The 24,816-nt window shown below is 40.6% G+C and overlaps 1 long non-coding RNA gene and 1 other non-coding gene across 2 annotated transcripts in view; both read right to left on the bottom strand.

Moving 5' to 3' along the window:
- Positions 1-24,816, bottom strand: part of LOC127669736 (uncharacterized) — a 388,347-nt gene that overhangs the window by 275,395 nt on the left and 88,136 nt on the right. The window lies entirely within an intron of this gene.
- Positions 553-670, bottom strand: LOC127670250 (5S ribosomal RNA). The gene has a single exon (XR_007974494.1). It is a non-coding gene; the product is annotated as a 5S ribosomal RNA (ribosomal RNA).

Below are 24,816 nucleotides of genomic sequence, written 5' to 3'. Positions count from 1 at the left end.
CATCTGAGCAGTGGACGCCTGGGTGGTTGGTCCTCTCTAGAAATGGTTGGGAAGCATCAGCCAGATGGCAGTGGGTGCTGGGGTGTTGGGTCCTCTATGGGGTTGGATCAGAACTATCAGTAAGATGTGATTTCCTGTGAGATTTCTAGTGGTACTTTTTACTTGCTAGTTCAGGCCATGTCCTCATAATAACTTAAGTATCATTTCTAATTATAATTCAATCCAAAATATCTGGACAAGTTGCTTTCTTGTAGATGCATGGGCGGTATCTGTGACTGTGCAGCACCTGTAGCCTAACCTTTTTGTCTTTTATTTGGACTCATTGGCAACCCATTAGGGCATCAGAGAACTGAAAATAATATTGCCAGCGGTGATGGACAATACAAGCCTCATCCTAGGCGAGGAGGACGAGGGGGGTGCTCTTTCCCGCGTGTGGAGTGTGGGTGGGGCTGGACTGCCCTGAGCCTGGGTCTCTTGTCCCTGAGCGGCCGCCGGCTGTGGTCGTGACAGTGACCAAAAGCAAGAGAGGACACAACAGGGCGGAGTCCAAAAAGCCTACGGCACCCGGTATTCCCAGGTGGTCACCATCCAAGTACTAACCAGGCCCGACCCTGCTTAGCTTCTGAGATCAGACGAGATCGGGAGCATTCAGGGTGGTATGGCCATAGACTAAGGCAGCCGCTCCGGAGAGCCCCAAGAGGCTGTTGCTGCTGGCGCTCGCCTGCCGCCACTGTCAACGCTGCCCACCTCCCCGCCTTTCCTTCCCGGCTGCCCGGCTGCCTGCCCGCCTGATGCCGAGCCCAGGGCCCCCACAGACACACACACTGTACTGCACCGCACACCAAGAACCACATGCAAGCACATACACACACACACACACACACACACACACACACACACACACACACGCCCCTCGGCCCGGCCCGAGCCTCACCCACACACACCAGCCCACGCTGCCTGCTGACAACCTCCCTGAACCCCTTCAGCCCTCCTCCACCTGCCCCGGGGCCCAGACAGTGAGTGCCAGGCTTGGCCCCACGGAGATCTCTCAAATGGATTGCAACTAAATTAAACTTGCTAACATTGCCCTATTTCATTTTGATTCTGAGGACATTATAGTTAAATATTTATATGAACGTGTGCCCTACCGCCAGCCTTTTTGAGCAGTAGTTTCAAAACTCTGCTAGCCACTGCTGCCCACCTAGCATGGAGTGCTCAGACCAAGGTGAAGCCCATTGTTCTCCAAGGGCCCTAGCCTCCCCCTGATGCCAGCCTCCTGCAGAGCAAGCAAACACAACCAGTTCTGCAGACCTGCTTCCAGCTTTTGGGGGAGGGGTCTTGCCCCTCCTATGTGTATTTGGAGACCTTTATAAAACTTGGAGCCTTGAGCAGGAAATCCTTTCTCGGTTCCATGTTTCTCCTGTCACCCTTTTCCCATCCCCAGTTTTCATTCCATTTGCCTCGGTAAACCATTTGAACTTAGCTGCAAGCAGCTACATGAAAGGATGAAACTATATTTTTTCAATAAATCCAAGCAGGTAAAATAAATATAAATTAATAATATGAGTTCGAATCTTTCTTTGGAATATGTAACGTAAGGATATATTTTTAGATTTTATTTTTATTTATTTATTTACTTATTCATTTATTTACTTACTTACTTTCTTATTTTTGTTTTTTTCGAGACAGGGTTTCTCTGTATAGCCGTGGCTGTCCTGGAACTCACTCTGTAGACCAGGCTGGCCTCGAACTCAGAAACTGACCTGCCTCTGCCTCCCAGAGTGCTTGGATAACAGGATTGTGCCACCACCACCTGGCATATTTTTAAATTTTAATGTCTACTTTTAAGTACATGATATATGTAAACACACATATATCCAAATGGCATCTCACTGATCCCTATCCAAATTCTAGTACATAACACAGCCTGTATACCTTAAGGTTCTAAATTAATTTTAAAGGGATTTACACTCCTAGACCAAGAGATGTTATTCACATTGAATTTAGTCCTCACTCATACAAAAAAAACCCCACATCTGTTCTTTAATTTATGACATATACATATTTGAATTATTATACAGAAAAAACATATTAATTTAAAAGTATCTTTATCTTTTTACCTGTTTTTTTTCAGTAATCTCTTCTTGTGAAGATCCCTAGAAAGAATCTGATTCCTGAGACTTACAGTGAATCAGAGAGTCAATGTGTGGGAAAAGAGAAGTTATGTGTCTCCAGAATGGTGCTGTAAAATCATGGAAAACAGGAATCTACTGTCACCTGATTTCATGTGAGTCGGGTCTTGTCCTACATAGGCTAAAACATTTGCTTTTCCATTCCTCACTGATATGCCATAACTTTTCAAATCAGACTCCATTTTAGAGAGCAACACATAACTTTGAGCTCAGGTAAACTCACAGGCTGATACCTAGCACTAGTTTCCAAGTTGCCCCCAACAAACCCTGAGCCTAAATCCAGTCTCTATGGTAATCCCCAACAAGACCAGAGTTTCCAGGTTACACCCTCAGCAAGACCAGTGTCAGTAACTGCACACCATGTAGCAAGAGATGTGTTCGTCTTCTGAAGTAAGGATGGCACTAAGTCACCTTGGTAGACCTAGGAAATAATTTGCCCACTCCTTTCAATAATTTATGACTTACCAGGAGGAAGAATTTCACATAGGGTTCCTGCTCAGGCATATACCTACTAGAGCATTTGCTCCATTAAATTCATTTCTATTTTATTTATAACAGCTAGAAACTTGATAATGTTCAAATGACCCAAAATCATTTTCAAATTTGAATACAATTCAGCTATTAAAAACAAGGACATCACAATTTTATAGGCAAATTGACACAACTAGAAACTTTCATTCTGTCTGAGATAACCCAGACACAAATGGAAAAGCATGTATGTACAAACTTACAAGTGAATATTAAATATAAAGTACAGGATATCCACACTACTCACCATAAACCAAAAGAAGCTAAACAGAAAGGAAGACCCAAAAGAACATGGTTCAATCTCAAAAGGGAGAATAAAAGAGTCATAAGAGGCAGATGGAAGAGAGAGAACTGGATAAGAGAGCAGATAAGAAAGGAGAAGGGGGAGAGAACAGGAACAGGTGAGGTTAAGAGACAAGAGAGGACCAGAGGGCCAAGAAAATGAATTGAAATCTGCAGCAGGTGGTGGTCAAAGGATGGGGTAGATTTAAGATGTGCCAGAGATGACAAATTGGAGGGTACCAAGGAGTCTATGGAGGTAATCTTAGCTGAAATGCATGGAAATTAGATATGTACACTGAAGAGTGCCACATCCTGCAGACAGGCAGGACCCCCAGTGGAGAGTTAAGGACACCACCTGATCGCAAACTATTTCCACCCCAAATCTGTTCTGTCTACAAGAAATTTAATCAAAATGATGTAGCAGAGACTGAAGGAATGCCCTAATGATAACCTGCCCAACATGAGACCCATCCCATGGGCAAGCAAAAAGCCCTGACTTTACTGAGGTTACTGTGTTATACTTGCAGGAAGTAGCTTAGCATCATTGTCCTCTGAGAGTCTGAATCCAGAACCAGAATATAACAGATGCAGAGACCCACGGCGTAACATTGGACAGGACTCAGGGTGTCATTGGGGAGAGGGTTGAGGGCCTCTGAAGGAACAGGGAGTCCATACAAAAAACCTCAGAATCATCTAACCTGGACATTAGAAGACTGAACCACCAACCAAAGAGAATACACAGGAAGGACTGAGACCCCCCACCATATATGTAATACATGTGCTACTCAGTCTTCACATGGGTCCCACAAAAACTGGAGAGGGAGACGTCCCTTATGCTGTTGTCTGTCTGTCAAAACTTTTCCCTTAACCTGGCTACCTTCTCTGAACTCAGTAGGAGAGGATGTGCCTAACCATGCAGAGACTTGAAATTCTATGCTTGGTGAATACTCAAGTGGAACCCACCGTCCTTTGAGGAGTGAAAGATGAAAGACGGTCGAAGATGAATGGAGAGATTGTAGAAATTGGAATTAAAATAAAATAAATAGATGATAAATAAGTGGGGGAAATGAACAAATACATATTATTAGAATGAAAATATAGAAGTCAGCGCATTATTTTTAAATTTTACCCCACTCAATATTTCAGAGTGTAAGCAAAGGAGAAAAAATTTTTGGCCAAAATATCTAACAAATGACCTCTCACTAAAATTTACATTGTTTATTTTCATCTGAAGTGTTATGATCTCAATTTCCTTTGACTGCATATTATCAACACTCCAATCTCCCAAGCCATATGAGAACAACCGACTAAGATCTATGAATGGCTTTCTATGACTTTTGCCATCTCAATTTCTGATAATTTCCACATTCCTTCAAAAGAGAATCTAGATTCTATGCAGCAGCAAAGTCACTTGTTGATAATGCTTTTGTGATTGTTTTGTTGTTCTAACTTGTTTCTCAGCTGCTGTGATGGAATACTCTTAGCCAAAGCATCTCAGGTAATGAATGGTTGTTTTGAATGTTTATTTTTTCCATTTCACAGTTCATCAGGGTCGGAATTTAGTGTAGAAACTGAAGCTACAAACTTTAGGTTAAAGCATGGATATTGTCTCCTTGCTTGCTCTCCTGCTTGGTCCGTGTCCCATGCTCAGGTAGCTCTCTCATCCAACCCAGGTCCACTTGTCTATGAATATTGTCACCCTCAATGGAAGAGCTTTCCCACATCAAGCATCTACACTATCTCACACAGACATAGCAACCAGCCATTCTGATGAGGGCACACTCTCGACTGAGGTACCTCCAGATGACTGTAGCTCTGAAAGTTTGAAATGTTGGCAGCTTTAACTCTCTCCTGACTATGCCTCCTTGTGGATTGCTAATATTTTCTCTTCCTGCACACCTCCTGTCCAAGCTTTCAGCATCTATTTTGAACATAAGTAACAGGTCAATAAAAGAGGCCACACTCATCCAACACTATGAAAATCTAGACAGAAAACTGTAACACAGGAATAATACTCCCACACAAACATGACAAACTAAGATGCCATTACCTATGCCAATGATCACCACAAATGCAGATGCCTAGACACCACTATAGGAAGATAATGAATACCAGCCAGGAAAATAAGTCATCATCCTCGGGTTCTCAGTCCTCTCCTTTCCCACAAACAACCTCTTTTCCATCGGATCTCTTGCCTGTTTTAGTTTCTCATGATATGTTAGAGAGGGAGGAGAAGGAGAAAGAGGAGGATGATAAACAGGAGGAGGAGGAGAAGATAAATCAGCATAAATGTCTAGAAAATATTTCCAATGAAACCACAAATGAAATTTTTCCATAACTAAAGGAAGGTGCCTGTTAATGTAAAAAAGCATCAAAAATACCAAACATATTGGGAAAAAGTCACTTTGCCACATAATATTCAAAACACTAAACATATAATTTAAAGAAATATAAAAAACTACAACACAAAAAATAACAAGCTAAACCGTACAAATACTAGTAATGTATGAAATCAAAATTATTAGATTCATATCCATCTTTTTTTTTAAGGAATTAATTCATTCGTTATACAAGGTTATCCCTGCATGTATTCTTGCAGGCCAGAAGAGGGCACCACATTCCATCACATATGGTTAGGAGCCACCATATGGTTGCTAAAATTTGAACTCATGGCCTGTGTTGTTACGGCAAGAGCTCTTAACCTATGAGCCATCTCCCCAGGCTTATTTTTGCCTTCTCAAATGATCTTATAAAAGACAAAATGGTTTGGACACAGGTGCTGCAGAGTCCCAGAAACCACACATGATTCTACAAAAAAGCAACTGGTCCAGATTTTTTGGACAGAATTACAATCAGCCATGATACTGAAGTTATTAAGACATCATGGCCTGAACTATCATGTAAGAAGCACCACTAAAAACCTCACAGTTTGTTACTTCAAGCTGAGGTTCCCATCAGCGTGGGCTCCAGAGTGGACACAGCACCCACTGCTCAACTGCATGTTCCTCCCCATTGTGGGCAGTGATCCTGTACTCACCATGCCATGATTTCAGAGCTTCCCTGCTGTCCCCTCATGGCACACAACAGCTGAACTCAGAGCAGGACACAGAGAACCATTCAAGCTGCATATCCACAATGAACACACAGAAATGCACCCAGAAGATCCCGCCTCTTTGTCTGACTGGCAGGTCTGTCTAGAGGCTTTGATTGGCCATTGAGTTTTAGTCCTCCTCAAGTTAAAGTGTGCTTCCTTTCTAGTGCTGGACCATTTCCACATCTCAGAAGTGGCTTGCACTGTATTAGCATTTGAAATAAAATTCCAAGAGGAATCTCACTCACCCAGGGCTGGGGAAGTACACAACATTGGAGCTCAGGCTGGTCAGCTGCCTGTTAGTCCCCTCTGTGGACCATGATACTGTGCTTACCAGCATCTGACTTCTGAACTTGCCTGAGATTTCCTCAAAGCACTTTTCTTTTTCCCATAATGAAGATGAATAGCTTGCCTAAACGATTACTCAAGGTGCATTGCAGGAAACTATTTGACCAAGGAAAGGATGACCCAATTCATGACCCAGGCTATTAACATTAAGAATGGGTTTTTACTAACAAGAGTTTTAGCCTGGCAGTCGTGGTGCATGCCTGTACTCCCAGCACTTGGAAGGTAGAGGCAAGCAATGTTCTGAGTTCCAGGCCAGCCTGGTCTACAGGGTGAGTTCAGGAAGCCCAGGGCTACACAGAGAAGAGTTTTGTTTGTGACTAAATGCTGGGATCAGGAAAAGTGAAGCTCCCTTCATCAGATGATAGATATCGAACAACCCCAGGAGAAAAGACAGAAACTTAAGGGAATCACTTTTGAGCACCTTTACTAGTAACCACATTTCATCAGTGAAAATTTAGAGAAAAAACCAGTAAGATTCGTACAGGTTTTCTAGATAAGCCTTTCTCAAATCATAGAGAAAACTAATTTTTCCAAGTATATAGAAAGGGTAATTAATACAATGTCCCAATAAAGGCTGGGAATCAAGGGAAATTAGAAAAATCAGGACTTTTTGATTTCATGTTGCAGGATGTTGCATCTTGTCTTCATTTTATACCAGAATTCTTAAGAAATAAATACTTCCTAATGCCAGTTGTAAAGTAAAAAAAAAAAAAAAAAAAAAAAAATTAAAAAATCACCTTTGTTTTGTAAAATAAAGAAGTACAAATACAAAAATAAACAAAATGACCTTTCCATAAGTAGTTTGTGAAAAGAATCTATAGCCTAGATCACAGGTGGATCAGAACATCGCAAAAGACCAAGATTAAGAAAGGGTTTCTCACTTCAAATGTTATAATTAAGAAACATCCTCCACAGTACCCAGGGTTAGAGTTAGGGTTAGGGGGTTAGAGGGTTATAGTTAGGATCAGGACAAGGGTTGTTAGGGTTAGGATGCTTAGAAAATTAAGAGGTTAAGATAGGATTAGAGATTTAGGATAAGTCTCAGGGATAGGCTCAGTGATAGGGTTAAAGTGGCCACCATTATTCTTGATGCTCCCACTGAATCAATAGTATCCCTATTACACAACAAAGAAATGTCACAGTTAGGGATAGTCTCAGGATCAGATCAAATAATTTGTTTGTTGTACTATGTGACCTTATCTTTTACCTTTTCCCTCATCTGCCTTCCTAGTCCTCATTTTGATAATAGCAAAATCCTCTTTCTCACCCCTAATGAAAGTGGAAAATGAGTTATCCACAAACCTAGACTTCTCAGATGTGAAATATCTTTACATTATTATGGGGCCCAGTTCACATACAACAGAAGAGTAAATATGACTCAGAACATCAGTTTTTCCCAAGCTCACAAACACACTGCACCTAAAGAAATTCTTAAGTTTATTAAAAAATGGCAGTAAAATGTCCGTGTTATTAGTTACCACTTGCTGATCAATTTATTACCTACTCTGAGTTCAGGACACACCCCATCCCTCCCCAGGTTCTGAAGAGCTTCTTTAAAACCTTAAGCCTAGGCAGGTGAGACATGCATACATTGCCACCACTACACACTCTTCACTGGGCACTCGTAACCAGGTAAACTGCAATGAGCTCCAGCCAACCTAGAAGACACAGTTAGTGCTAGGGCAGCTCTAGACTACACAGCAAGATCCTTTCTCAAAACACTCCAGTTAATAAACATCACACACTACATGTATCCTACTCAAAGGACTCCAGTTTGAGAACAAATTTAGCAGGCGATATTTAAATATTATGATAAGTCACTTCAGCACAGCAACCTCATGACACAGGGTTCAGACTCCTTTCTCTGAGGGAATATTATATAACACTGGTGGATCTTACAGCTTTACAGTGATATTTGCAAACACGGTCAAAACAAAATATTGGCCAAAAATTTTGCCATGAGCTAACAGATTGTCTGCTGAATTTTCCACCCTTCTAAACCCCTCCTATCCCTACTGCTTCAACTAAAATGTAGGATAGCAAGAACAGGTTTTGCACTTAGCAGTTGCCACATGGTCTCAAGTCTCAGGTGGCACTCACTGTTAGTCTATGTCCTCCCACATTTAAAAAGAACCTGGAAAGCCAAGCAGTGGTGGTACACACCTTAATCAAAGCACTTGGGGGACAAAGATAGGCAGATCAACTGTGAGTTCGAGGCCAGCCTGGTCTACAGAACAAGATCTAGGGATTTCCAGGTCTAATGGTGAAACCCTATCATAAAACAAAACAAAATAAATCAAAACAAACAAAAACCCTTGACAAGCATGCAAATGATCTCATCGGTCTCAAACATGGTACAAGGCAACCCATCCATTGAGGACCCATCCAGATCGTCTTCCCCAACAGCCTCATCTCACCCTGACAAGCCAACAGGACTTTAATTCCCAGAAAGCTCACTGCCGGATGCCTTAAGACTGAGCTCATTTGTATAAACTCAAGAGTCACAATTCTGCATTTGATTGCAAGGTTAATCTCACTTCCAAATGTGTTTGTTTTTTAAATAAAAATTATATTAAGGTTTTAGATTTCTAATCAAATCCTATTCATACCATGTCTATTATGGAACCCTTTAAGGGGAAAACGTCAAAACTTATATATCTTTGTCTTTTCTAGACATCTGGGATATTCACTCATTATTATTTTATGTTAGTTCTCAAAGTTAAGAGGAAAAGCAGGCCTATTTCCTGTAAGAAATGCATGCGTACTTGAATAAGGCTCAGCCTATGCTTTCCATATAACCATTCCCTGGGTGCTCGGTAACTTATTAGATACCAGGCTCCCTATCAACTCCACTATCTCATTTGTTTAACGAATAAACTCTCATCATCTGTGCCACGCCAGGCATAAGCAGCAGCCATAGCAGTTATCAAAGTAATATCTGTACCAGATACTGGTGCTGTATGGAATCCCTAATGACTAACACACATGTGCTACCCAACTCAGCACATGCTACCATCAGCACAGTCTCCATCAGCAATGCTGTGGGAGCTGCAGTGTCTGCCATCTGTGGTAGCACAGCAGGGAAAGCCATTATTAAGTGATGCCAACTCACATTCCTTTCCACAGGTAGATGAACAATATCTTAACTACCCATGTACTTAATTCCCATCATAACTGCAAATTAAATTTCCCGAAACATGATGATCAGCATGTCACCAAAAAAGTGAAATGCCTTTCTCCTGAACTCTTAAGCCTGGTGGTGGTGGTGGCGCAAGCCTTTAGTCCCAGCGCTCTGAAGGCATAGGCAGGTGGATCTCTTGTGAGTTCAAAGCCAGCCTTGTCTACAGAGCAAGTTCCAGAATAGCCAGGTCTGCACAGAAAACAAAACAAAACAAATCATAACAAAACAAAACTGTCTTGAAAAAACAAAACAATAATAATGGTGATTACAAAGTGCTGAGAGACATATTTTTCACTGTTTTAAATTCCAGACTCAAAAGATGAACAATTCTAGTTTTGTTTTGATTTGTTTTGTTTTGTTTCTAAAGGAAAGCAATGAAGCTCTTCAATGGTCCACTAAGTTTCACCACCACCTTTCCAATGGCAAAACTGTGTTTCCAAATTTTTGAAAGCAATAATAGGGATAGAAAGAAAGAATACATACAGATGTAAAGAATGTTTTATCTGCGAGGTTCACCTCCCCATAAGACAATAGAAAAAAAAAAAACGGGTAACCAGATCAGGACTAGTGTGTTCCCCCAACCCCCCCCACACACAAACCCCATACACACACACACACACACACACATGCACGCACACACACACACACACATACATGCACACATACACACATCTCAGACTGTGGTGCAGTTTTACACTTAAGACTATCTGCATCCCTTGACTTGAGATCTGCCCACAGCACCACACCCCATAGGACAGATCCTTCCCATTGGCTATGAACTGAGGAGGAGGAAGGCTGCACTTCCCTATCACCATGGCCAGCAGGCTGGTGGTTGTGGTTCTTATAGTGATCCATGTTGGGAATCATAGTCTTTAAACACTCTAAAGGGGGGGGGGGAGCACATGGAGGCGTATCCCTCTGATCCTGAGACTTCTAGCTAGTGTGGTCTGCAGCCCTCTTGATGTTTTACCAGCTACTGTGGCTCTGAGCAGTTGTGGTGCTTGCCTTTAATCCTTAATCCCAGACCTTGGGAGGAGCAGGCAGATTACTATGAGTTCGAGGCCAGCCTGGTCTGCAGCTTGAGTTCCAGTGCTGCCAGGACTACACAAACAAATCATGTCTCAAAAACCGAAACAAAACAAAAAGAGAATTGAAATAAAAATACCCAGTACTCACTGCTGCCTCATTGATTCAACAGGTAGTCAATGGGACTCATTACAAACATCCAAAGCACGTCTTGGTGTGTACTTAAACCACCATGGTATTTAAAAGCTGCTGTTGTATAACACCAGTTTGCTCTGTGTCACCATCTCCTTCCTAGATGCTGGAAGCACGGGCTTCAAGCTGAACTTTGGATTCACAGCTTCCAAAACCCTGGGAAAGGCCTTAGGTTCGGTGATGTTCTTGTTATTGCTGTTGTTTGACCAATTTGATATTTTGTTGGCTTGTATGTTTTCATTTTTTATGACTCAGTATCACTATTGGACTCTGGCTGTCCTAGAACTCACTATGTAGACCAGGCTGGCCTGAAACTCACAGAAATCCACCTGCCTCAGACTCTCAACAGCTGAGTTAAAAGTGTGAGCCACCACTCCTGGCCTGTGTTGTTTCTTAAGGGAGATTCAAAAACACGGTATGAGCTTTGGTCCCCACAAAATCTGAGTTGTTGCCCAGTGTGCGATTTAACATGGATTTTTATATCTTGAATTAACTGTCCCCGGTACCCACACCTGCTCCAGTTTCTTTCCTTTTTGCCATCTGCCCCGTATAAAAGACCCACAAAATTGCACTGTAGGCCCACTGCTTCCAGGCTTCTGGTGAGTTTGATCCACGGGGGACCCTGAGAAAGAGAGAAAAAAGGAAAGTCAGGTAAAGAAGGTGATGTTTCTTCTGATTTCTTTACAGCAAACACACACAGGCACACACACACACAAACACACACACACATGCATGCACACAAACACACACACACTCACAAACACACAAACACACAAAGCACATGCAAGCACACACACAAACACACACAAACACAAGTACACACACACAAACACAAGCACACACACACAAACACACACACAAACACAAGCACACACACAAACATACAAACACACACACACACACACACACACACACACAGGGGCAGGGAAGTCCCTTAGGTAAAGGTTCCTTCAGCTGGGCTTCCCACATATATGCACTGAGAGCATGCCATGATGATTGTGTTTTGAGGGTTGGATCTGGTAACACAGTGGCTACCCCTGAGCCAAGAGTTACTGTTCCATCCTGTGAGTCCCAAACCCCACACCTTTCTAAGCAGCCTCACAGTGTGTGTGTGTGGGGGGACCCTCCTCAACAAATCTTCTCATTGCATCTACTTTCTGTACACACTACGATGGAAATACACGTGCAATTGATGAATATGTGTCAGCAGAAAGGCCTCAAGATTGAAACATCTCATGAGTGTGAAGTCACACGGCAAGACTGTGTGTTCAGAATACTTTGAGTGAAAGCCATTCTGCATACACAATGTACACACATACACACTCAGAATGGGATTTTCTCATTACACTGTGACCACATTTCCCTCCTGCAGAAGGAAAGTCCCTGCTGCCACACCGGCTTGACCATTGGCTGACCTTAAAGCACAGTTCAGTCAGCAACACTGCCTGGTCTGTTCCAAAGTTGGAATAGAATGCATCCCAGAACTCATGGCCCCTGCATGTTCAGTCGGACAGCTCTCAGTCAAGTGCTACTTTGCTGAGGCTGTGTTCCAAGGCCTTCACCAACACCTCCAACACCACTCACACACGTGTTGAGAAGTCCTAGCAGAGCAGACAGTGTCGGGAGGCCAGTCCAAGCTGCTGTCATGGTGACAGCATGTCTGAAATACCACCAGTTCCGATGCAACTCCTGGGACATAGGAGACCTTCACACAGTCTAGGAATGGATGGGTTGTTCTGGAACAGGAATAGTCAGGCCAGTAGTCAGTCCTGCTGAGCTTTTGAAATTAAGAACTGAGCTCTGGGTGGAAAGGCTTGAGTGTATAATAAACCTCTAAGGCCAGGCCTGGCGGCACTTGCCTTTAATGTCAACATTCTTGAAACAGAGGCAGATAGATCTATGGTCTACATAATGAGTTCTGGGACACCCAGATTCACATAGACTCTGTCTCAAAAAATAAGATAAAATAAAATAAAATAAAATAAAATAAAAATAAAACAAAACAAAAAAGTAACCTCTATCGTCCTAACAAAAATTTTTTGAACATTGACTGTGAACCAGGAATGAAAGTGTTCACCTAAGATTCCCATTTAATCAATATTTAAGAAGGCCATACTGGTAGACAGGAATTATGTTTTCCAGACATTTTGATTTCGGGGATTCATGTTCCCTGAACCCACTTTTGGATGCGGTTCTCAAGAATACTTTATATACAGTCTCAAACCACAGAGGCAATTCCTTCCAAGAAACCCTTTCAGTTCAGTGATAGAGGTGTGGATGGAGAAGGGCCAGAGGTTGTGAGATTCCTAGTTCAGAGGCCATCAAGGATCAAGCAGGTGACTCACAGGAAGGTTAGGCAGTGTGGACCACAAGTTTTCAGCAAGGAAGACTCCCTACAATGTGATGTGTAGACTCTGCATTGGTTGCCACACAGCCAGGCCCCAAGCTGCCCTTCTTCAGTTCTAAGAGGCCCTGTAGTCCTGGCTGTTTGCATTTTGTCTATGCTCTGCCCCATACTGACCTGGCAACAGCCCGGTATGTCAACTCATTCTAAAAGGGGCTGCTTGCCCCCTCCTCACTCTCTTCTCTTCTCCTGCTCTCGCTTCCTTACCCTATTCCCCTCTCTCCCCATTCCCCTCCCCCTTTCTCCATATGCTCATGACCAGCCTCAGCCTTTTTCCTCCTCCTCCTTTCCTTCTACCTCTCTCTCTGTCTCTCTGTCTCTCTTTCTCTGCCTTTCTCTATCTCTACTCTCTCAACTCCCCTCCCCATGCCCTAAATAAACTCTATTCTATATTATACCATCTTGTGGCTGGTCCTTCAAGGGAAAGTGGTGCCTCAGCATAGTCCACAGAGGCACCCCCTTTGCCCACACCATACTGCACCTCCACCAAAAACAACCTTGACTTCCTTTTACAAAACACAACATGGACAACCCTACACAGAGATGTGAAGAAGTCAACAGTGGGAGTCACTTTGGGGGAAAGAGTGGAAGTTGAGTCCATTTTTGCTCAGGGTAGAAATGTCTTCTGGAAAATCAAGTAACCCACATAGTCCTTATGGAGCTACACTTCCCTGGCAGGTTGCCACCAGGTGCTTCCTCCACCCACGAGTCAGTTCTCGAATCCTTGCACTTTTCCTCATCTGTGGAGTGGGAGCAGTCATCCTAGGCTAACTAGAAATTTGCCCCTCCTTGACCAAGAAGAGAAAGTGAGGTAAAGCTTATGAAGAGCGTTGATCTATGTGGAACGAAGCCACTGGGCAACCTTATTAATTACAGTAATGAAGGAAAACACTACCCCGGGTAAGGAGGGAAATGAGAGGGGAGCATGGAGCAGAATATGTAGGAGTCTCTAGCCCTGGTTTGTACACACCCAGCCCCTTAACTTTTGAATGTCTATTTTGTCAGGCACAGTCCCCCATTACATTTAAGATCTGGTGGGAAAGCTAGTACATGCACACATTCCAATAAATAGGTTTTAGAAATATAAAATATTAACTATTTTTAAATATAAAAATCTCTTTCTGAGAAAATTATTTCGTATACTCTTGCAAGGCAGTGTCTAGATAAATAGGCCGAGCTTCAAAGCCACCATGATGATTAACCTCAATTGTCTACTTTATAAGATCTCGAGTGGCCAGGGGTGTTGTGATCATGAAAAGAAAAAGAGGCAAAAGAATATGTTCTAACCATTGTGTGGGAGAAGGGCATGCCTCAGTGGGCCCTTGACAAGGCATCCTTTCCTCCTGAGGTTACCAGGAACAAGACAAGATATAGTACAGAATAGAGTTTATTCATGGCATGGAGAGGGGAGTTAATAGGGTAGTAGAGGCAGAGAAAGGCAGAGAGAGGGAGAGAGTAGAGAAGCAGAGACTGGCCATGACCATGTGGAAAGAGTGGGGAGGGGAGAGGAAGGGAGTGGAGCTCAAGAGGGGGTAAGAGTGAAGGTGAATAAGATAGGGGGAGGAACAAGCAGCCCCTTTTATAAGTGGGTCAGACCAACCTGGCTGTTGCCAGGTAATGGTGGGGCGTGACAAACCTTGGTTTTTGCCAGGTAACTGTGGGGTGGAGCTTAGACAGAATCCTAACAAGAGGGAGGTGCCTCGGGGCATGGCTATAAGGGACTGCCTTGGTTATCTTAACTGATGTGGGAAGACCCACCCACTATGGGCAGCACCATTCCCTGGCTAGAATCCTGGGCAGTGTGTGGAAAGGGGCTGAGCAGCAGCAGGCGTTCATTGCTCTTGGTGTCCTGATTATTTACACACCTGATGTGAGTGAGCAGTTGTTTCAAACTTCAGAGTGGCATTCCCCACAATGAGGGACTTTACTGTGAACCATGAGCTGGAATAAACCTGTTCACCTGACAGAATATTTTATCAAAGCAACAGCAGTGATTAAGATACTTTTGAATTGACCTTTATCCATTCAAGGCCACTATGAGAGGTAATGTTGTTTTTTAGAAATTAATATTTTTATTAGATATTTTGTTCATTTACATTCCAAATGCTATCCCCTTTCCTCATTTCCCATCCGAAAACCCTCTATCCCATCCCCCCTCTGTGATCTCTATCCCACCCACTCCTGCTTCCCTGACCTGGTATTCCCCTACCCTGGGACAATGAGCCTTCACAGGTCCAAGGACCTCTCCTCTCATGGATGTCCGACCAGGCCATCCACTGCTACCCATGTGGCTGGAGCCATGGGTCCCTCTATGTGTACTCTTTGGTTGGTGCTTTAGTCCCTGGGAGCTCTGGGGTTGCTGGTTGGTTCATATTGTTTCTACTATGGGGCTGCAAACCCCTTCAGCTCCTTGGGTCCTTTCTCTAGCTCCTCCATTGGGGACCCTGTGTCAGATCAATGGTTGGCTGCGAGCCAAACCTCTCTGTATCTCAGGCACTGACAGAGAATCTCAGGAGAGAGCTATCTCAGGCTCCTGTCAGCAAGCATTTGCAGGCACAATAATGTCTGGGTTTGGTATATGAGCTGGTTACTGGGCACGATATACTTACATTAACCTAAATGACCCAGACTTGGATTTGAAAGTAAGAGGAGTCATTTTATCCCCCATCCATCTCTGCTGGCATTTCTCAAGATCACCACAAGATGGTCTACAAATTTAGCCAGAGTGTATAAGGCAGAGAGAAAATAAAAGGCCTATATCTTTTTTAGACAGGGTCATGGAGACATTTTTGGCAACAAATGCCCATGGATGCCAAATCACCAAAAGCAAGGGCAGCAGTGGCTTGAGCTTTTGTCAATCATGGAACACCATCTATGAAGACAAAGCCCCAGAGGGTGGAGTAGTTAGGAAAGACTTGTCTAAGAGATTTAAGCATAGTGGCAGAGAGAGTATTTAATGGAGGATACACTGCAGAGGAGACGCAGATGAGAGGACAGAAGCAAAGGACTGGAGACCTGGCAAAGATTCTGTTGGCAGCCAAGGCCAAATGAGAAGACCATAAGTGATGCCTAAAGAGGATAGGGGATCCTCAGAATCCAAACTGCCCCCACCTCAAGACCAGGGTAACGCTAAAAGTAAAATGGAAACCCACCAGTTTTTGTTGATAAAGTTCAACATTCTGTTTTGCTAAAACATACAGATAGAGCCTCTTCACCAGCTTACAAATAATTTCCTAGTGGATACAGAAACAAAACAAACATGGAGGACTCCTTAGATGCCTTAAAATGTTCAGACTATTTAAGAGTCTGCTAAAAAAAGCCTTACTCTGCCAACTTCAGGTGACCTTTGTAGACCTGGGGAATGCATACTCAGACCACGAGGTCCTGTCATTAGCCAATGGCCAATGTGTCAACAATTGGCACAAGCTAACTACCACTCTATTTACACCTCAGTGCACAATGGCTTCCAGGTTAAAAATGATGCCAGAATGACTCATTGATAGTCTCTCTTCTTGAACCCCCCCCCCCCCAGTGTAACTACTCAGCTTCCCTGTTGTCAGACCTTGACCTCACTGGATGCGCCTCTATATGACTTCTCAAATGGATGTAGTGGTAACAGTGTTCACCCATGGCAACTGCCTCATTCAAGATGGACAGAGGTATCCTGGAGCAGCGGTGGTGTCAACTACCGGGAATACATGTGGAGGACCACACCTGGCAGGAATGTCAGACCAGGAAGCTGAACTGGCAGCTTTGAAATGTCATTAGAGCCGAGAAAAGACAAGACACAGATGGCTGGTGTGCTATTGCTAAATCTCATATCCATGGGGCCATTAATAAAGAGAGGAGCCTTCTGATTGGGGAAGGACTAAACTCAATCCCAGAGAGCAACAAGAAAGCCCAGTGGGTGACCATTAGAAATTGGGTTCCTCATGTCCTTGATTTCACCAGACCCAGGAGTCCCCACACTCTCTGATGAGACAAAATATATGATCTGGGCCAAAATCCTGTTGATATCTCAGTGTTGTAAGAGATGAGGGAGGACAGCTAACTGACTACAAACTAATGTTTGACAGAAAATGGGTCTACACAGAAATAAAGTAAGAAATCAGGGACTTTCTAGAGTTCAATGGAAATTAATATGCAACATGCACAATCTCATGGAAGACAAAGAAAATGAAAGTGGAGATAAAAGAATGTTCACAGCACAAAAAGCCTACATGAAAAAATTGAAGAACTCCCATGATAGCAATTTAACAGCATGTTTTAAAGGCTATAGCAAAAAGAATTGAGGGAGCAAAGAAAATGACCAGGAGACATCAAGAAATTTTCAAGATGGAGGCTGAAATCAATAAAATAGAAAGAGAACAATTCAAAGAATTAATGAAACGTGGAGCTGGTCTCTTGGTCCTTTTATTAGACAAGATAAGCAAACCCTTATTAAAAGATAAATAATATGCAAATTAATGAAATCTAAAATGAAATTCTTGATTAAATAACAAACAATGAAGTAATCCAGAGAATGGTAAAGCCATAGTTTTAAAAAGGGTCTACTCCACCAAATTGGAAACTATAAAATAAATGGATAATTTCCTCAATAGATTCCACATACCAAAATTAAACTAAGAAAATCAACTTGAACAGACATAAGCATGAAGAAAAAACATAATTCATTAAAAATATGCCACCAATATGAGCCCACGCCCATGAGTTTTAGGATAGAATCCTACCAGATTTCCAAAGAGGATTTAACAAGAATTCAGTGTATTCAAAAATATAGAAACAAAATAAATATTAGTCAATCTATTTCTTGAACCCCTGATTACTCATATATCCGGTCAGGAAAGAATGAGCAATTTATGAGAATTACAGACCAATTATCCTTAAAACCACAGATGTAAAAATACTTAGTAGACAAAACAAATAAAATATAAAATACATCAAAAGACCATCCACCATGACAATGAGGAAGGCTTCATTCTCGAAACGAAGCGATGGTTCAGCATACTGGGATTAAAGTGTAAGAAAAAACAAGAATTAATCATCTTGTCAGATGATTAATTCTCTGACAATATTCAACACCACTTTTTGATAAAATTCATGGAGTGATTAAGGATACAAGAGACATGCAAAAACATAAAAATGTCACTTTACAGCAAGCCTAGTGCCAACATTAAATTAACTGGAGATAATTTCAAATTAATTCCACAAAATCCCAAACTAGAAAAGGTTGACCATTCTCTCTATAACCATCTATTAAATATATTATGTAAAGTTTAGCTAGAGCAATAAAACTGAAGGAGAGGAAGGTAATATAAATTAGAATGGAGGAAGTAAAATTATCTTTCTTTGGGATGATATGATAGTTTGCCTAAGTGAAACAACACAAAGGCAGTTCCTAGAGCTGATGAACACTGTCAACAATGTTACTGGATACATGGTTAGCTAAAAAAGAAAATAAAAATTAGTGGCCTTTGTAGCTAAAAATGAGTTTCCAAGTACAAATAAAATAGATATTATAAGATTTTAATTGATTTTTGACACTTGTCACATTTTTCTACATAATAAAAAACATTGAGTAATTCAATATAGGTGTGATGGCAAAGAAATTACCAAAATCTTTTTAGTCACAGATTACTTTTGGTATTCTTGGAGGTTCTCAAAATCTATCATAGATTAATTGCATGCTAAAGAGTTTACTCTTGTATGAAGATACTAGAAAATAAATATTTTAACGCATTGCCTATGTTTATGAGGTTTCTCTGCATTATAACTTTTTCTTATGGTTTCTAAGAGAACTGCTACATGCAAAGTCTTTCTTTACCAAATGGCATATTCATAGCATTTCTCTCCAGGATGTATTTTTATGCATTCATAGATAACTATGGTGAAATATTTTATCACATTGATTGTATTTATAAAATTTCTCTTCAATATGAGGTCTGTTATATATCCAAAGACGACTATGATATGTCAATGCTCAGAACAATCAAAAAAAAAAAAAAAAACTTGGTCTAAGGATTGCCTTTTGGTTGCCAACCTCCATTTAATCATGAGTTGTAACTAATTTCAAGTCCCAGATCATAGGGTACCTGCATACTTAAAAAATTTTGGCAAGCTTTCATCATTTGTTTTTTCCCAAACATAATGACTGTTCTTAGCAATAATTTCTCTTATCCATGTTTTCCTCCTCAAAATAAATTCCTGTTCCTAACAAAAAATGAACCAGTGGGTGTAATAGGCTAAACAATAAAACCTACATTCTGTGTCATTTCACATAAAGTAACAACAGAAGAAAATTCTCATGGGTGGGAAATGTAGCTGTAACTTAGCATGGATGTTTGTGGCTTACAGATTTGAAATCTATATCAGATTCTGGCTCGTGGTGGGGACGGAATGGGGTGATTCAGATAAGCTTCTTAATATATTCTTCAAGGATGCATTAATCAGTAATGACTTGACTACAAAAGCGTCTTATCATTTGCATTGTCCTGGTGTTTGAATTGTGTTGGAACTCAGTGAATCTCATAACATAAAGGCTTTTCCACATTGCTGAAATTCATAGATTTTCTATCCAGTACGAATAGTTTCATCATAATGAAGACTATAGAAGTGTACAAAGGCTTCATTATACTAAATACATTCATAAAGTTTCTCTTTAACACCTGTACTTTCATGAATATGAAGACTAGAGAATTGTGCAAAGGCTTGACCACATTAAAAGAAATCACGAGATTTCTGTCTTGTCATGTCCATTGCTAGGAAAAGTCATAATGAACAAGGCAACTCCTATAAATGCAACCATTTAATTGGGTTTATTCCATTTTCATCATAGCAGGAATGCAGACAGTCATGATGCTGGAGAAGAAGCTGAGAGTTCTGCATCTTTATCCAAAGTCAGCAAGGAAGAGACTGTCTTCCAGGGAACTAATGGTGAGTTCTATTCAGCACTTGCAGGAGTTTCAAAGCCCATCCCACAGTGCTGCACTTCCTCCAAGAAGGATACACCAACTCATAATGCCCCTCACTTAGCTTAGCATATTTAGATTACCACATTTCATTGCCTGGCCCACCATATGTTTGGTCAAACACATGAGTGTATAGGTATCATACTAAATAATGCCGAATACATGAGCTCCTACGTCCAAAGTCCCCATCCTTAAGGCAGTCTCAAAAATGTTAAGACTCCAAAGTTCAAAGACTCTTCTGCAATTAATCCAATCATATAATAGTAATCACATATATTTTCAAAAAAAACACATCATATGTCTTCATATAGACAAGATACACTTCGCCATTCTTAAAGGTAATTGTGAGGAAATCCTGTACCTATAAAAAGACCAAAAGCCAGCTGAGCAATCTCTAAACTCTGCAAGTCCAGGTATGATTTCCCAGCATTCTTCTGATCTATAACTCCTTTCTGCATTGTTTACTGAAGCACAATTGTTTCACTTTCAGTGGTTTTATTCCCTTAAAGCAGTTTTCCTGAGCAGGTAACACACAGTTCCAGCATCTCAAAATCTTGGTGTCTGTCACCAAATTAATTTCAATATCACAGCTCCTTGTTTCAAAGTCTAGGATCCACACATGATCACCTCTGGTACTCTAAAGAGAATGGGTCACATTTCCAGCTCTGCCCTCTCTATCACTCTAAGGTCTGGTTGACACTACTCTCCTGCTCCTGCTGTTCTTGCTGCTCATTCCATGGTACTTGCATCTTCAGGATGCTGGGTTCTTCTTCTGCAAATATGCTTAACCTATAGCCTTCCTATGATTGCTTAATGATGCGATGCCAATCCTCAATTGCTCTGCATGACAATTTCATTCATTCAAAACCAGTACCTCTTGGGTGATTCTTATACATGAACAAGCCCAGCTGCACCACTAGGTCCTACCTTGATCTCTGGAGCACACATTCTTTGTCACTCAGAAAACACTTCCCAGGATATTTTACCTCAGTGATGCTTATTTCTTTTCCATATCCTCTAATTCTTGAACTACAGCTATCCAGCATTCATTGACTCACTAGTCCCTTCTATTCTTGCCTCTAAAGCCAGAGCCACATAGACAAAGCTGCTGAGTTCTCCCGTTTGTTGTAGCTGAAACATGTCCCCTTCCATTACATTATCACCCACTTTCTATTTTTCAAAAACTTCACTGCCTACGCTTGGCTGTCCTGGAACTTGCTCAATAGATTAACCTTGAACTCAGAGATCTGCAGGGCTCTGTCTCCTGAATGCTGGGAAAAATAATCATGTAACACCGTGCTCAAATTTAACTTTTCATTTTACATCTTAAATTGAAAACCCAGAATAGCAATCAATTTCAATCCCTTCTCAGCTTGAAACATACTTGTATCTTCTTATCTCACCATGGAAACAATAACCTGGCAATAATAATTGTTAACATGATACAGTTCACATTCATACAACTGAAAATCCATATGTTCAGCTGGATGGAATCTTCCCAAATTGCAACCATTCCTTTAATACCAGTGCATATTTTTGATCATAGGATTTAACTTCATTCAATTTACTGATGATGCCTTGCATTTTGAAACTTACATTTTGTATTTTCCTTTCTTAGTTTCTATGCTTGATAAAAAATGTCAGGCAAAATTCTATGTGTTGATTTCCATAACTTACTTTGTCAATGCAATTAATGTAAACCTCTTAACTTTATCTCAAGGAAGCTCTTCAGAGAAGCTTAAAACCAGCAAACTCCTTTGCCAAAGCATGAAAAGAACCATCTCGAGTGTTGAAATAATTCCACGCACACATATCTATGATATTCCTACTATGATAGCTCCTAATTCCCACTTAATTCATGATTATTTTCATTAGGCTTTTCTCCAGCACAGAGAACTTTGATATTTCTCTCTTGTGAATATAATTTACTACATTGATTACATTAATAAGGTTTCTGTCTGGTATGTGTTCTTTTATGAAATTGGAGATGACTAGGATTTGCAATGGTTTTACCACATTGATTACATTCTTAAGTTTTCTCTCCAGTATGTTTTCTTTTATGTGTTTGGAGATTACTGTGACATGAATAGGTTTCACCACACTGATTACATTCATAAGGTTTCTTTCCAGTATGTGTTCTTTTATGATATTGGAGACCACTGGAACTTGTAAAGGCTTTACTACATTGATTACATTCATAAGGTTTCTCTTCAGTATGTGTAAGTTTATGTCTTTGGAGATTACTGGATCTTGCAAAGGTTTTACAACATTGATTACATTTATAAGGTTTCTCTCCAGTATGTGTCATTTTATGATATTGGCAAGTATAGCGCTATGCAAAAGTTTTGCCACACTGATTGCATTCATAAGGTTTCTCTTCCGAGTGTGTCATTTTATATCTTTGGAGATGATTTCGTTTTGCAAAGGCTTTACCACATTGATCACATTCATAAGGTTTCTCTCCAGTATGTGTCATTTTATGATATTGCAATCTACTGCAATGTGCAAAGGCTTTACCACATTGCTTGCATTCAAAAAGTTTCTTTCCGGTATGTGTTCTTTTAATGTATTGGAAAGTACTGTGATGTACAAAGGCTTTAACACACTGATTACATTCAAAAGGTTTCTCTCCAGTATGTGTTCTTTTATGGTATTGGAAAGTACTGTGCTGTGCAAAGGCTTTACCACACTGATTAGATTCATAAAGTTTCTCTCCAGTGTCTGTTCTTTTATGATATTGGAAAGTACGGCGCAGTACAAAGGCTTTACCACATTGATTACATCTATATGGTTTCTCTCCAGTATGTGTTCTTTTATGATATTGAAAAGTACTGCGCCGTGTAAAGGCTTTACCACATTGAGTGCATTGATAAGGTTTCTCTCCAGTATGTGTCATTTTATGTCTTTGGATATTACTGGGTCTTGCAAAGGTTTTACCATACTGATTACATTCATGAGGTTTCTCTCCAGTGTCTGTTCTTTTATGATATTGGAAAGGACGGCGCAGTACAAAGGCTTTACCACATTGACTACATCCATATGGTTTCTCTCCAGTATGTGTTCTTTTATGATATTGAAAAGTACTGCGCCGTGCAAAAGCTTTACCACATTGATTGCATTCATAAGGTTTCTCTCCCGTATGTGTCATTTTATGTCTTTGGAGTTGACTTGGTTTTGCAAAGGTTTTACTACATTGATCACATCTACAAGATTTCTCTCCAGTATGTGTCATTTTATGATATTGCAAACTACTGCACTGTACAAATGCTTCACCACATTGATTGCATTCATAAGGTTTCTCTCTCCACTATGTGTTCTTTTATGATATTGGAAAGTACTGAGCTGTGCAAAGGTTTTACCACATTGATTGCATTCATAAGGTTTCTCTCCAGTATGTGTTCTTTTATGATATTTTAAAGTACTGCAGTGTGCAAAGGCTTTACCACATTGATTACATTCATAAGGTTTCTCTCCAGTATGTGTCATTTTATGTCTTTGGAGATGACTGGATTTTGCAAAGGTTTTTCCACATTGATTACATTCGTATGGTTTCACTCAAGTATGTGTCATTTTATGATTTTGCAAAGTACTGTGCTGTGCAAAGGATTTACCACATTGATTGCACTCATAAGGTTTCTCTCCAGTATGTGTCATTTTATGTCTTTGGAGATGACTGTGTCATGCAAAGGCTTTAGCACATTGATTACACACATAAGATTTCTCTCCATTATGAGTTCTTTTATGATATTGAAGTTTACTGGATACTGTAAAGGGTTTACCACATTGATTATATTCATAAGGTTTCTCTCCAGTATGTATTATTTTATGTGTTTGTGGATGACTATTTCTTGTAAAGGCTTTAGCACATTGATTACATTTGTAGGGTTTCTCTGCAATATGACTTCTTACATGCCTGCAACAATAATTGGCACATATTATTTCTTTCCCACATTCATTATCCTCTTCAATAGCTTAATCAGTATGAATTAAGTTTACAATTTGGTCCAATGGTACGGCATCAGATCTTAAGGTTGATCACATCATATGTTGATGGAGTTTTCCTGCATCACTGCAAGTACCTCTGATGGTTATTACATGGCTCATATTTATAACGGCTATTTTTATATGGGATTGCTCTAGGATGTACTTCCTAACTGCAAAAATAAGTAACAACTCAGAGTTCTATAACACAGTTTACATTCATAATTTTTCCTGTAGTATAAATAAATCACATCTGATGTGAACCAGGAGAAACTGATGATTTTCCAAATTCTATTACCCATAAAAATTTTCGAGTGTGAGTTTGGGGATATTTGCAATAAAATTAGAAAATCAATTAATTGCAAACTTCTATCATGTTCAGAAAGTGTACTAAATACAAAATACTACATAATCTCTCATTGTTTTGGGATAGAAAATGAAAATGCTTATGTCAATATCCCTATGCTCTTGTGACTATAAATCATTTTGACATGTGAGTGTCCTATTAAAAGAAGAGCAAATGAAAGGTTTTAACACATGTTGCATTGACTCTTTTTGATATTTTGTTCCACATAGACATTTGATATTTGGATTAAAGTTTCTCCATTACTTAATTCTAGAAT

This window comes from Apodemus sylvaticus, chromosome 19 (assembly GCF_947179515.1).
Source record: "Apodemus sylvaticus chromosome 19, mApoSyl1.1, whole genome shotgun sequence".
NCBI classification, from domain to species: domain Eukaryota; kingdom Metazoa; phylum Chordata; class Mammalia; order Rodentia; family Muridae; genus Apodemus; species Apodemus sylvaticus.
Note: the sequence above shows the minus strand (reverse complement) of the source record. Positions and strands in the feature narration are given on the sequence as shown.